The sequence below is a fragment of the Plectropomus leopardus genome, chromosome 17 (assembly GCF_008729295.1).
Source record: "Plectropomus leopardus isolate mb chromosome 17, YSFRI_Pleo_2.0, whole genome shotgun sequence".
In the NCBI taxonomy this organism is placed as follows: Eukaryota; Metazoa; Chordata; class Actinopteri; order Perciformes; family Serranidae; genus Plectropomus; species Plectropomus leopardus.
In genome coordinates this window covers 20,855,780-20,870,342 of record NC_056479.1, presented here as the reverse complement: position 1 = coordinate 20,870,342, position 14,563 = coordinate 20,855,780, and the positions used below count along the sequence as shown (strand labels likewise).

At 39.1% G+C, this 14,563-nt stretch overlaps 1 long non-coding RNA gene across 2 annotated transcripts; it reads right to left on the bottom strand.

Moving 5' to 3' along the window:
• Positions 1-5,526: 5,526 nt before the first annotated feature.
• LOC121957038 lies at positions 5,527-13,028 on the bottom strand. 2 transcript variants are annotated; one of them, XR_006106733.1, is made up of 5 exons: positions 13,013-13,028; positions 11,354-11,457; positions 10,903-11,239; positions 9,780-9,892; positions 5,527-6,289 (listed from the first exon to the last, which is right to left on the bottom strand). It is a non-coding gene; the product is annotated as an uncharacterized LOC121957038 (long non-coding RNA). The 2 variants fall into 2 exon arrangements; XR_006106732.1 differs by lacking the exon at positions 13,013-13,028 and having other exon boundaries at positions 5,529-6,289; positions 11,354-11,477.
• Positions 13,029-14,563: the final 1,535 nt, after the last annotated feature.

Here is a 14,563-nt window from a genome sequence, read left to right as displayed (position 1 = left end):
GTTTGTCCCAGAAAAACATATAAAAGGCTAAGTCAGATAGTAACATCAGGTAACTGTATGAGTGCATGCAATGTTAATCAGATTCACCCAACAAAAACCTACTGTCAATGATTCTGTGGTTGTTAAGCTGTGTACAGACACTAGTTCAAAAAAGCAAAACTCATGTTACTTGTGCTGAACAACAGCAACCAACAAGAAACAACCAAGGAAAATCTTAAATGATAAAATGAAGCATACAAGTGAAAAACAATCAGTCAATAAAGTGACTCAATAATGCCAGCTATGAAACTATCCACCCAAAGCTTTGTAACATCAGTCTCCATAAGCTTCTGGTCATACCACACCAAATAGGCAGCAGCAGCAAAACCTGTGCGTATGAAATGAAGTTAAAGTGGGTTTTACTGCTTTACCTATAACTTTTAATTTGTAAAAGAAAGAATGTGTTTCTCCTACTTTTAAACATCACTAACTCTTCTCAAATGTGTCTTCGCAAGGGAAGTGACAAAGAATCAAGTGAGTCACCTCGCTTCTCAGAAACTAGATGAATCTGCATGTTGTGCACGAACCAGAGATGGGCTGAGCTTTTTTTTCTCGCTATGAAAGTTTGACGCAACTCTGTTATGCTGACTTTAAGACCACTGAATCAATACAAAAGAATAATCTCAAAAGCCCTTCTCAGAGGCCTCCACCCACACAACTCAAGTATTGAATGGCTGCATAGCAAAAGAAAAAGTAAAAAGAAACATGTATCTGAATAAGAAAATTAGAGTGATATCTTGCCATATTGTGTGGTTTCTTAAACTTAAAACCATGCTTAATCAGTGTCCTTTGAATCCTCTAATGCTTCAAATGTGGCGTGCTCTAGATCACAACATCAGCATGACCTCCTGCTTGCCAGCGGCAGCCAGAGACCTCATTAGGCCTTTAGCAGGAATGGGATGATATCCCATAACTGCTGATTCAGAGGCTCTCTGTTTTCCAGATGTATCAAACAGTGGTAACTGCAAGAAGCAGCCACATGACTCCAAGCTCTCATCTCGCAATGCAGGATTATTAAATTATCTAAGTATTGCTGAGAAAAACCCCGAAACCACCAAAAATCTGAGAAATTCTGAAGAAGAGGTGTTCGAACTTTTACTCACTACAATTATCAGAAAACTTAATTGTCTTGCAGTGTAACACAAGTCCTCAGCTGCTGTTATTGTTCACAGTTAATATTGTTTTTGTGTTAAAGGTTAACTTTTGTATTTTTCAAACTGGACCCTTTTTCTACATGTTTTTGTATGAAACCACTCTGGGCGTATCGTGCCATCAGTGTATGTCAACTGAAAGTGCTTGTTTTTGCCACTGACAGGCTCAGATAAGATTAAATAAGAGGATTGACAATGTCATGAAACTGATCCCTAGAGAGAGATAGACATTGTTGTTAAAGAGTTATATCATTTTTGTTTGACCAGAAACAGCCCTGAAATTGCATTTAGCAAACTCACCAGACTCAATGTAAGTAAACAGTAATTTTATCATTGTAAAACATAATTCATTCAAAGTCAACAGAAACAAAATTCAACTCATAAAAACTGTCTTGGTTTGTGCGTCCACTGTCCCGACAATCACCACAAACCCTTTATTGATCCAGTTAGATGTGAAAATATGCTGGCTCGATACATGCTAAAATCACTGTTTTTTTATAATGAAGTCTGGTGGTTTGGGTGTAAGTGATATTGTGCTGTTTCTGGTCAACTAAAAAGGATCTTACTCTTTAACAAACATGTCTATCCCTCTAGGATCCTTTTCATGTTGTCAGAGACTTAAAATAACTATCTGAGCCAGTCAGTGGTGTAAACAAGCGCTTGTAGTAGATTTAAATTGATGGTGTGAGCATGCCCCAAGTGCTTACATTGTAGCCTGCACCGTCAGTGCTGGTTTGATCAATACTGGACAAATTTATAAAATCGTGGTTACTTAGACGCAAAACATGGAAAAATAGGGTCCAAACTCACCCATTCAAATGTGAAAATAAGTCTATTCCCTGCAGCCTCTCTCTGCTGTTGCCAGTTTTTTTTAAATCTTTTTTCTCGCCCTGTAGGTATTTGCATTTCCTAGTATGGTCAAGGAATAACCTGCCCTACTGGCCAGCACTCGTCGCCTTTGTTTGTCGAATTGGATAGGTTTGAGCAAGAGGAGTGAGATCATTCCTTCGCCATCCTAGAAAACGCAAATTAGCATTCTGCCATGTTATCCCCACCGCTCGCAGTAACAATACTCTCAGCTCAGGATTAGGGGCACGTGCTGTGTACTTCATTGCCTCAATACAGCATCTCCATATCAGTTTAATAAAGAGCAGAGTGACTGTGTTTTTGACAATGTTAAAAATAATATCTTTGGGATTTCAAAACATTCTGGTATACCATGATACACTGATACTGCCCAAGCCTACCGCAGAATTATTCCAATTGCACTCGCAGTTGCTGATGAAAATTCAAAATTCCTCCACAAAGTCATCCCCAAGAAATAACAAAATTCTCTTAAAATTCATTTAAAAGGCAGAGAATTTCTCTGAAGGATAAATGTGTAGTAATAATAATGAAAAATGATCACTAAAGCTATACAGAGTAAATGCAGATTATGGTGAGCTATGTAACATCTTGCTTAAGAGGCTGATTTTTTTTATGTGTGAATGGCCCTCTGACTTATATTAAAGGCCATAGCCACATCCTGTTGTAGAAACGCATGATCTGTAGAACTCTCACCTAAAACACCTTAACCAGAAAACCTCTGCAGGGGCGAGATACAAGTACCAAGAGCTGTCACACTTTAAAACATTACATGACTTGTATGGAAAATCCTAATCAGATAAAGTTTGAAACCAGGCACTTTGAACCAAAAACTTTGTCTCACCCAACACCTACCTACTCTTCTAAAGGCACCTATGAATGTCACAGTTTCCGCTTTTACATCTGTTACAGAAAACAGCGTCTGATGAATTTTGCAACAGCTAAAAAAAGATGTGTGTGTGCAGCCACATGTCAAAAGCACCTTAATACTAGCAGCACCTGTGTGGAATATCAGACTTGAGGTCTCAGAGGTTACGTTAAGACAGGTCGTTGATACATGTGGCTTCAAAGTAAAAACATCATATCCTTCGATTTTGTTAACACATTGCACCTATTGGCTGTGTAAAACTGTGGTAGGTTATTATCTGGTGTTATACAGTATTTTTGTACCTCACGTCCTGCCATACCTTATCATTTGGAGTTTCCTGTTACAAGTTATGACAAGCATGGAAACTGCTGCAGTTGCACAATCAGGAGTTTTCCGCACTTTGTCTAAATTTGTACAAATGGAACATTTGCTGGGTTAAAAAAATCAGCCAAAAAGTAACTGTGACACTGTGGTAAGGATGCTCTTGGCGTCCTGCTCTAATTGTGCCTATGCTGTTTTTCTTGTAAAAGGGTCTCAGTTTCCGTTTCTGTGCTCACCTCAAAGCACAGTTTCAATTCCTCACTGGACTTTTAACAAGCACACACACACACACACACACACACACACACACGCAACTGCACACCCACAACACTATATACCCTGACACTTACCCTACATACAAGCGTAAACACACATTTCACACTTAACTGTGTTGGCTCATCTTTGCTGCTTGGTGAAGAAAAAAGAGTCACAGCTTGTGACCACACAGACACACCGCACAAGTAAACATTCGCCTGTCTTGCATGCTGCCACAAGAATTTTTTTTTTTCTTTGTCTGTGTGACATTTTAAGGTTGACTCATGCAGTATCTCTCGGACCCGAGTTTGGATTCAGCTTGTCTTGACTTACATTGTTTGAACTGTTCCTTGAGTTACAGTGTTTGTTTTAGTGAACACACACACACACTCGGCTCAACTTGGCACCCGTCATAAATTATTGTACTGTTTTTTAAAAGGTTGCTTCTTCTTGTGTGCATCAACATTTACATTGACCTACTGAAGAAAAAAAAACATTAGAATGTTTAATATCAAAAACAATTCACTGATTACTTCATTGTCATTAAAAAAAACTCACAGATTTGAGATGGGATATATGTGGCTGAAGCAAGTTAAAAATCTGAACCACAGACTAGTTCAAAATAATTATAAAAACTGTAGAACAGTTATAAGAGTGCCAGGTGGCCCGTTGACTCACAATGGGAGTCGATTCACAATGGGAATTAGTTTTGTACTTTTAATGTAAATAATGTGCCAGAGTGCAATAAAAAGCATCAAAATAGAGCTTAAAAAAGTGCCAGGGGAGAACAAAGTACCAGGCTAAGCCCTGAATGTCCTCAAATCCTAAAAACAGTCCTACATACACCCGGCATGTTCTCACTCAAAACTCCAACTCCAAAATACCACTGCTTTGTCAGAGATGTCAGCGTCAGATGCCAACACACAGAGGCATCTTTTGCGGCGATATGACACGCACTAGATGCATCAGTTTTTGAGGCAGCTGGCAACAATGTAAAACATCAATTACCAGCGCTTTGTCAATGGATGTCAATGTCAGGCATGGACACACAGAGGCACCTTTTACATCGCTATGATACACGACGGTGGTGTCAGTTTGTAACACTGCTGGCAGCTCCTGTAATATAACGAGCAAAAAAGCTCATATATGGTGGGCAGGAGGGGACGGGGAGATGGATGGATCCAACGAACTCCGGACTTTCACCCTTTTATTCATGGGCATGGCCATACCGTCCACTGAATTTCAAGTAAAAACCCTTTAAGACCTGGCTGGACATCAGTTTTTCTGCGCTGCCGTCAGACTCCTTTTACAATCAATTTAACCCCTTGAAACCTCAACAGATCGGTGTGATATCTTTACAAAAACATGGGAGAAAATGCAGTGACCAACTTGGCAAGAAATTAGGCAAAGGTGACAAAGAAAACGACCTAAAAATTAGTTTTACACTTACTTCAAAATGATCAAAAATCTACCGAAAAATGCAGAAAATGATATTATTATAATTATATGTTTGTTACAGAAAACAATATTTTTTGCTTTCTTTTTTTGGAGCTTATTTTCACCTGACCTCTGTGGGGCAGCTGCCTTGTATCATTGTTTTTAATTATAAATATAATGTTTGTTTAGTTTGTATTATATTAATTGCCATCTAGTTTTAAAATGTATTAATGGGTTTGGTTAATTTCTTAAGGGAAAAAAAAGTCAACAATCTTTGATTCCAGCGTCTTAAATGTGAGTATTTTCTTTTTTATTTGAGTTGTGAATGTGTTAAAAAAAATCTGAGGACATCATTGGGAGCTTTGGGAAACACTGACTACTATTTTTCACCATTTTTTGACAATTTGTAGGCCAAGCTAATCGATTAATTGAGAAAATAATCAACAGGTTAATTGACAGTAAAAATAATCATTAGTTGTAGCTGTGTGCATAGGTTTTCAATATTTAGATCACTAACTTCTAAACAATTCTTTCTTTGATTTTATGCTGCTAAGTAAAGAAAAAAGTAATCTGTTCCTCTTATTAAAGAAATACTTATCTATTTTACATCATTTCTGGTTAAGCTGTTTTTTTCTTTTCATTTATTGGTCTCTTAGTGGCTCGATGGTGATGCCACAAAACCACCGGGTGGTTTATCAGCGAATAGCCTCAAGAAAACACAGAAATTAAAAGTATATTATTTCCAACATGGCTGCTTATCTCACAAATTTATTGTTTTATTTATGTAGACATGAAATTACATTTATTACATTACAATACATAGTGGTTAGACATTCAAGTTAACCCTGTCATTTTTTTTGTTTTGTTTACAATAAATCATGATTTTGTACAAAAATATGAGAAATGACTGGAATTTAAAAAAAAACCAGATTTACATCAAAAATACATGTCAGAGTAAAATCCAGTTCTGACTTTACAGACAGAAATTACAAACGATGACGTCTGAGCTTCTCTTCTTTCACAGAGAGCTGTGTGAAGTATTTTCATACGTCGTACCACTTTGTTAATCAGCTGTCTCGTTTTGTACCTCGTAGCAAGTCATAGACAGTGTTGTCTTAAGTGTCTTTCATTCAGACAAACACACAAGGCCTGAAGAGATGTCAGAAAACGCTGAGCTGCAAAATTGCGTCTCATGCATCACATATGCCTCAGTGGTGCAGAGACACTGTGGAGTTTCAGGTTGCTTTCTTGCAGGGTGTCATCTTTATCGTCTGATTGTGCCGCGCATGTCCTCATAAACATCATTGTTGGGGACGCGCTGTGGTTTCGACTTTGTGGTGCACAAAGTCTTGGTCTGGTGGAAACAGATATTGTTGTCAACATGTTGGAGTTGGGATTTTGACACAATAAGTAGTAAGATTGTTATTCAGCGTACTTTCTGCAACTTCTCTTTACCGAAGCTTTGTTTCGGACATCGTTATCATTATCACGTCATTTCTTTGATAAATGATGACTTTTATTGATAAGTGACGTTTTAAAGAGACACATTCTACGCTTTTAAATAAAAAATACGTACACATACAGTATATACAGAGAGAGACAGACGGAGACACAGACACAGACAGACATAGAGACAGAAAGACAGTGATGGAGACAAAGACAGACACGCACAGACAGAGACAGAGAGACAGGGACAGACACACACAGACAGAGACAGAGAGACAGTGACAGTGACAGAGACAGAGACAGAGACAGAGACAGACACAGAGATGGACACAGAGACAGTGACAGAGACACAGTGACAGCAACAAAGAGACAGTGACAGAGACAGAGAGACAGTGACAGAGACAGAGAGACAGTGACAGAGACAGAGAGAAAGTGACAGAGACAGAGAGACAGTGAGAGACAGAGAGACAGTGATGATAGACAGAGAGACAGTGACAGAGACAGAGAGACAGTGACACAGACACAGTGACAGTGACAAAGAGACACAGAGACACAGAGACACAGAGACACAGAGACAGTGACAGTGACAGAGACACAGACACAGACACAGACACAGTGGCAGTGACACAGAGACACTGACAGAGAGACAGTGACAGACACACACAGACAGAGACCGAGAGAGAGACAGTAAAAGACACACACAGACACAGACAGAGAGACAGTGACAGAGACAGACACAGACACAGACACCGCCAGAGACAGACACAGAGATGGACACAGAGACAGTGACAGAGACACAGTGACAGCAACAAAGAGACAGTGACAGAGACAGAGAGACAGTGACAGAGACAGAGAGACAGTGACAGAGACAGAGAGACAGTGAGAGACAGAGAGACAGTGACAGAGACAGAGAGACAGAGAGACAGAGAGACAGTGACAGAGACAGAGAGACAGTGACAGACAGAGAGACAGTGACAGAGACAGAGAGACAGTGACAGACAGAGAGACAGTGACAGAGACACACAGAGACAGACAGAGAGAGACAGAGAGACAGTGACAGAGACAGAGACAGACAGAGACAGAGAGACAGTGAGAGACAGAGAGACAGTGACAGAGACAGAGAGACAGTGACACAGACACAGTGACAGTGACAGTGACAAAGAGACACAGAGACACAGAGACAGTGACACAGAGGCACAGAGACACAGAGACACAGAGACAGTGACAGTGACAGTGACAGAGACACAGACACAGACACAGACACAGACACAGACACAGTGGCAGTGACACAGAGACAGTGACAGAGAGACAGTGACAGACACACACAGACAGAGACCGAGAGAGAGACAGTAAAAGACACACACAGACACAGACAGAGAGACAGTGACAGAGACAGACACAGACACAGACACCGCCAGAGACAGACACAGAGATGGACACAGAGACAGTGACAGAGACACAGTGACAGCAACAAAGAGACAGTGACAGAGACAGAGACAGTGACAGAGACAGAGAGACAGTGACAGAGACAGAGAGACAGTGAGAGACAGAGACAGTGACAGAGACAGAGAGACAGAGAGACAGAGAGACAGTGACAGAGACAGAGAGACAGTGACAGACAGAGAGACAGTGACAGAGACAGAGAGACAGAGAGACAGTGACAGAGACAGAGAGACAGTGACAGACAGAGAGACAGTGACAGAGACAGAGAGACAGAGAGACAGAGAGACAGAGACAGAGAGACAGAGAGACAGTGACAGAGACCAGAGACAGAGAGACAGTGACACAGACACAGTGACAGTGACAAAGAGACACAGAGACACAGAGACAGTGACACAGAGGCACAGAGACACAGAGACACAGAGACAGTGACAGTGACAGTGACAGAGACACAGACACAGAGACACAGACACAGACACAGACACAGACACAGACACAGTGGCAGTGACACAGAGACAGTGACAGAGAGACAGTGACAGACACACACAGACAGAGACCGAGAGAGAGACAGTAAAAGACACACACAGACACAGACAGAGAGACAGTGACAGAGACAGACACAGACACAGACACAGACACCGCCAGAGACAGACACAGAGATGGACACAGAGACAGTGACAGAGACACAGTGACAGTGACAAAGACAGAGACTGTGACATTGATACAGGGACAGTGACAGAGACAGAGAGACAGTGACAGAGACAGTGAGAGAGACAGTAAGACAGAGACAGTGACACAGTGACAGAGAGACAGTGACAGAGAGACAGAGACAGAGAGACAGACAGACAGAGACACAGACAGAGACAGTGACAAAGACACACAGAGACACAGACAGTGACAGTGACAGACAGAGACACAGAGACACAGAGCAGACACCGACAGAGACACAGTGACAGTGACACAGAGACAGTGACAGTGACACGTGAGTGACAGAGACACAGAGACACAGACACAGTGACAGAGACACAAAGACACAGAGACACAGTGACACAGAGACACTGACAGAGAGACAGTGACAGACACACACAGACAGAGACCGAGAGAGAGACAGTAAAAGACACACACAGACACAGACAGAGAGACAGTGACAGAGACAGACACAGACGCAGACACCGCCAGAGACAGACACAGAGATGGACACAGAGACAGTGACAGAGACACAGAGACAGTGACAGAGACACAGTGACAGTGACAAAGAGACAAAGACAGAGAGACAGTGACATTGATACAGGGACAGTGACAGAGACAGAGAGACAGTGACAGAGACAGAGAGACAGTAACAGAGACAGTGACAGAGAGACAGAGAGACAGTGACACAGACAAAGAGACAGAGAGACAGTGACACGACAGTGACAGTGACAAAGAGACACAGAGACACAGAGACACAGAGACACAAACAGTGACAGTGACAGTGACACAGAGACACAGAGACACAGAGACACAGACACAGTGACAGAGACAGAGACACAAAGACACAGAGACACAGTGACACAGTGACACAGAGACACTGACAGAGAGACAGTGACAGAGGCAGAGGGACAGACAGATAGATACAGATAAAATGAGAATTGTCAGTATAACGCGATAAAAACGTAAGCACACACACTGCAGCCTCTGTGACCACACAGACGAATCAATACCTCACAGGGAAAATGAAAAGTGTGAAAAGTGACTCTCACAACAAACATTTAACTCTGTGTGTTTGTTGGACGAGGACGGTTGACAACAACAGGAAAATGGAAACAACCCCCGTGATTCCATCAGGGTTTGTGAGTCGTATAACTGAGATCAATCGAATGAAGAAATGTGCGCACACACACACGCGCGCACACACACACACACACACACACACACACACACACACACACACACACACACACACACACACACATGGGTACCTTGATGATCCATATGAGGAAGCATATGAAGACGCCAAGCAGCACGGCAGCACAGATCACAACAGTCACCAGGAGCAGATAATCACTGGATGGGTCACATGTCTTTGATGAATCTGTTATTAATGGACAGTGTGTGTGTTCAGCAAACTGTGCAAGTTTTGTGTGTTTCCCTATTTTCATCACCGATATGCAGTAATATTATTGCCTTTGGGAAGTGTTGGGGGAGTAGTGAATAACAACAGTATTTAAAACAAGCAGTTTAACTTCATTTTGCAGTAGCTTGCTAGTAGTTTAACAACCTTCATATCTGCATTGCAATTCAAGAAATGTATTATTATTCTTATTTTAATTATTAATTAATTAATTTATTTTGTGGTTAACTACTGAAACTACAAGCAGTTTCTGGCTATAAAAGGGAAAGACTTATTCTTATTTAAATTTGATTTACTATACTTCTCTGATGAACTTGAACCTCCGTTGACCACATTTAGTCACAAGTATTGACTATTGCTATAAACAAGATTTAATTTGCACGTTGCTTAAGGGACTTTCCATATGAAATGAAGTTCTTCCAATTTCCCCATACAATTTTGCTTTAGCAAAATTAGAAATACTTTTCTCACACTTATATACTTAAACAAAATTCTTTTTTTTTGTATATAAATATACTTAAATCTTCATTAAGTGTGAAACTTTTTAATTTATCCTTTATTTAAATTAGGTAGTCATGATAGTGGAGTCAAAAACAGTTAATAGAAAGCATGGGTATTATTGCAATCCAGTGGTGGAATGTTACTAAGTACATTTACTCAAGTACTATTACTTTGAAACTTGACATTAATCTCTCTGATAAAACTTAATTTTACTTGAGTAAAATTTTCAATGCAGGACTTTAACTTGTAACAATGTTTTCATAGTTTGCTATTGGTACTTTTACTTAAATAAAGGATCTGAAAACCTCCTCCAGAACTGTTTCTATCAAATACGTCAATTTAGCGTCCATCAGACATTTTGCAGTAGTATGTAAAGTAAAATATGTACAATATTATATTCGCTCTCTGGACTGAATGCAAATAGTCATTCTTTACTGGCATGTGAATGGACACAAAAAGATGAGACTCACCTGTCACCACCAGGAGCACAGACCCCGAGCCTTTCGTGTTACGTTTTTTTACTGGACTTCACGTCAAGCTTTATGTACACGCACCAGTATGGTCCAGTGTCCTCGGAGGTCAGGTTTTTGATGAGAATGTCCACATTGGGGAATCGTTCATTTACCTGAAGCCTGTCTTGGATTTCTTTAGCAATGGTCGATTTTCGTGAGCTGCCATCTATGAACAAAACTCGTTGTTCCTCGTTGAGACCCTTCTGCAGAGCCAGGTACTCTTCACCTGCTGCAGAGGGTCTGCACTGGATCGTGATGGCTTCACCGAAATTTCTCCATTGCACTCCACTGCTTTCTACAAAGACAGATACAACAAAAACAGTTTAATGTCCTTTTGCTGGAGCTTTAAGAATTCATTTACATTTATTACCATTTTTTTCTTATGCGTTATCCATGTAATCTGTCTTACCTGGGCCGCTTAGGGCTGTGCAGGAGAGACAAAGGATGCCTACGAGCTTCAACCACACAGCGGACATGCTGACAGTGACTGTCACACAAAGGTTCACCTGAACTCTATCGCATCAGAAGGAAATGTGCATGTGTTTTCACCCACAGTACCAAATGCAACTACGAACAGCAACATGTGACCTACATTATGGTGTTTGATGTGAGCAGAGAGCGTGACAGTGTAACCAGACAGTCAGCTTAAATACACTTCACTGCAGGATTTGCAGACTCCTAAACATCAACTCTTCTCTGAGGTCATACAGCTCGTGCAATAAGTGGAGATGAACATTAGACTGTTGTTCTCCCTCTCTAAAGTAAGATACTATCAGTCAGTGATATGTTGCAAGCTCTTTCTTAACCATTGTGCTTGAAAACCATTTAGTTATATTGTAACAGGAAGGAACCTTTTGATTTTTTTTTAATCTTTACACAGACTGTGTATTGATAAACATAACAATATACTGTAAACTGTAAAAATTTTTGACTGCACATTTGCAATAAATTACTGGCCACTCCTGTAGAATTACTATATTTAACTGTAACGTATAGGCTGAAGCCATTTACATATGTTTTAAAGATGAGCCTTGTAAAATAAAAAAAAAAAAATAAAATAAAATAAAATAAAAAAATAAAATAAAATAAAATAAAATAAAATAAAATAAAATAAAATAAAATAAAATAAAATTAAAAAAAAAAAAATAAAATAAAATAAAAGGGGTATCTGGTTGCTCAGTTGGTAAAGCAGGTGCCTGGTGTACAGAGGCTGTGTCCTCGCTGCAGCGGCTGTGGTTCTGAGTCCAGCTTTGCTGCATGTCATCTTTTCTCTGTCTCCCTCTTTCATGCTAGGTCTGTCCTATCAAATAACGGCACTGAAAAAACCCGAAAATTATATCTAAAATAAAATAAAATAATTACTATATTTTTGTGTACTTTTAGCCACTTTGCATGTTTTTACCAGTTTATGAGAATTTAATCGTCTTGTTTTTGTACTGTACTTTGGACAGCTTTTGCTTTTTCATTTTCTCTTACTCTAATGCTCTTCACATACACTGCACTTAAAAAATAAATATTTTCTTCGCCATATATACCCCTAACCAGCAAAGTACAATTTTTGTAGAAACACACAATAAACAAATGTAAAAGTTGATTGTGTATTTTAGAGTAGTTAACAATTGCATAGGAATACTAAAACTATATTAAAAAAAGTTAAAAAATATAGTATATGTTTAACTGACATGTACATTTGATTATATTTACATTTATTATATTACTAAACTTATTAGTATCTAAGTAATATTATATAACTTATAGTATATTCATTTAAAAAATTATGCATAACTGACACTTTTTAAAAATCTAATATACCTCCTGCAAAACTCTTAAGTACCCCTACTAGGGGTACCCGTGATCCAGTCTGAAAAACATATGTATTACCAGATATAAACATAAAATAACACTCAGTTTTACAGAAGGAATTCAAAGTGTCCATCTCTGTAGACAGAGACTAGAAAGTATCACATTAACTGAGACTCTTCAAAGCTTTCTGATTCATTATTCAACACATTAATTACCACAAGACACATTTTTGATTGTTAGACATTATACATGTAATTAGTCTTACCTGGGACGCTCAGGGCTGTGCAGGACAGACAGACGACGGGGAGCTTTAACCAGACAGCAAACATGCTGACATAAAAGTTTCACATCAAATTTTAGAGAAATTAGAGGAAGCATGAAAAAATGTTTTCACTTTTGCCTCATGGTTCTTGACCAAAAGTCTAACAACAACAACAACAACAACAACAACATGTGAAATTCACATGTGTGAGATTAAGAAACTAAAATGGGAAATGCAGACAGACAGTCTATCAACTTAAAGATGGACTTGAAACTGTCTGAGCTGGTCACTATTATGGGGCAATTTAAGCCACTTTTAAAAGGTCGATGAAATAGCACTCTGGGTCAATGTGACTGCTACTCTGATGTTAACTCAAATTGAGAAATGAACATTTTAATGTATCTGATTTTTCTGTTTTGCATTTTAACTGGAGGTTGTGCTCCCTCTTTGTATTGTGTGACAGTTGTATTTGTTTGTCTCTATTTATTGTTGTAACCATGTTTTAAGCTGCCAGGTTACTCTTGGAAAAGAGATTTTAAATCTCAGTGAGTCTTTTACCTGGTTAAATAAAGGATATATATAAACACTAAACTGCAATGTGTGATTGGCAGCTCTAATTTCAACTAGTGACTACAATAATCTCATAAACACATATAACACACACACAAACACATATATACGTACAAAAAAAAAAACCAGGTCACATTACTCAAACTGAAAAGGGAAGTCGAACACCAGAATCAGACACAAGGAAATGCATTATTATGTTTTTGATGTTGAACAACAGGGATATGGTGTCAGTGCATACTCCTCACCGAAAGTAGGTCAAAAGTTTATTGTCAGCAGAGAGAGGGTGGGCGGCCTCTGTTTAACAGTGTTTGTATTGCCCTCTAGTGGAAGAAACACAAACACGCCTGAGAGTTAACCATTTGGAAGAAATATACTGTAGTTTTATGCTTAAAGGAACAGATTATATACAGGATAAAGGGCTAACACTTAACTTTAATCCATACATTTAGCATTTTTTATGAAAATAGTTGAGTAACAATTTGCAAAAGAAGGCCAGGAGGGACCCCTGACACTTCGGGCCCCTGGGCCTGTGCTTGATAGTCCTATTCAATAATCCATCCATTATCCTGAAGCTGCTGGCCTTCGTAACATTACAATCATGGCACGACCACTGGGCAGGTTAAATATACAAGAAAATTACCAGAAAATTAAAAAACAACACACAGAAAAAACACAAAACAAAACAAAAAAATGGAGGGAAGTAAAAAAAAAAAAAGTTGAAGTAATGACCTGAAAAAATATCTTTAAAATTATAATACTTCTATAACATAATTTTAAATATTTTATCTAATAATTTACCATTAATAATTAATCAGTTTCATAATTTATAAAATTTAATAATTTTTTAAATATATTTCTTGGATTTTCTCCACTGTCTCACAATATGTCTTTCCCCAAATATTTTTGTAAATCCACTAATTTCTTGTGAAAGGCATTTCTCTCGTCGATCCAGGTTTGAAGGGGTTAAATGATTGTGCAGTAAGG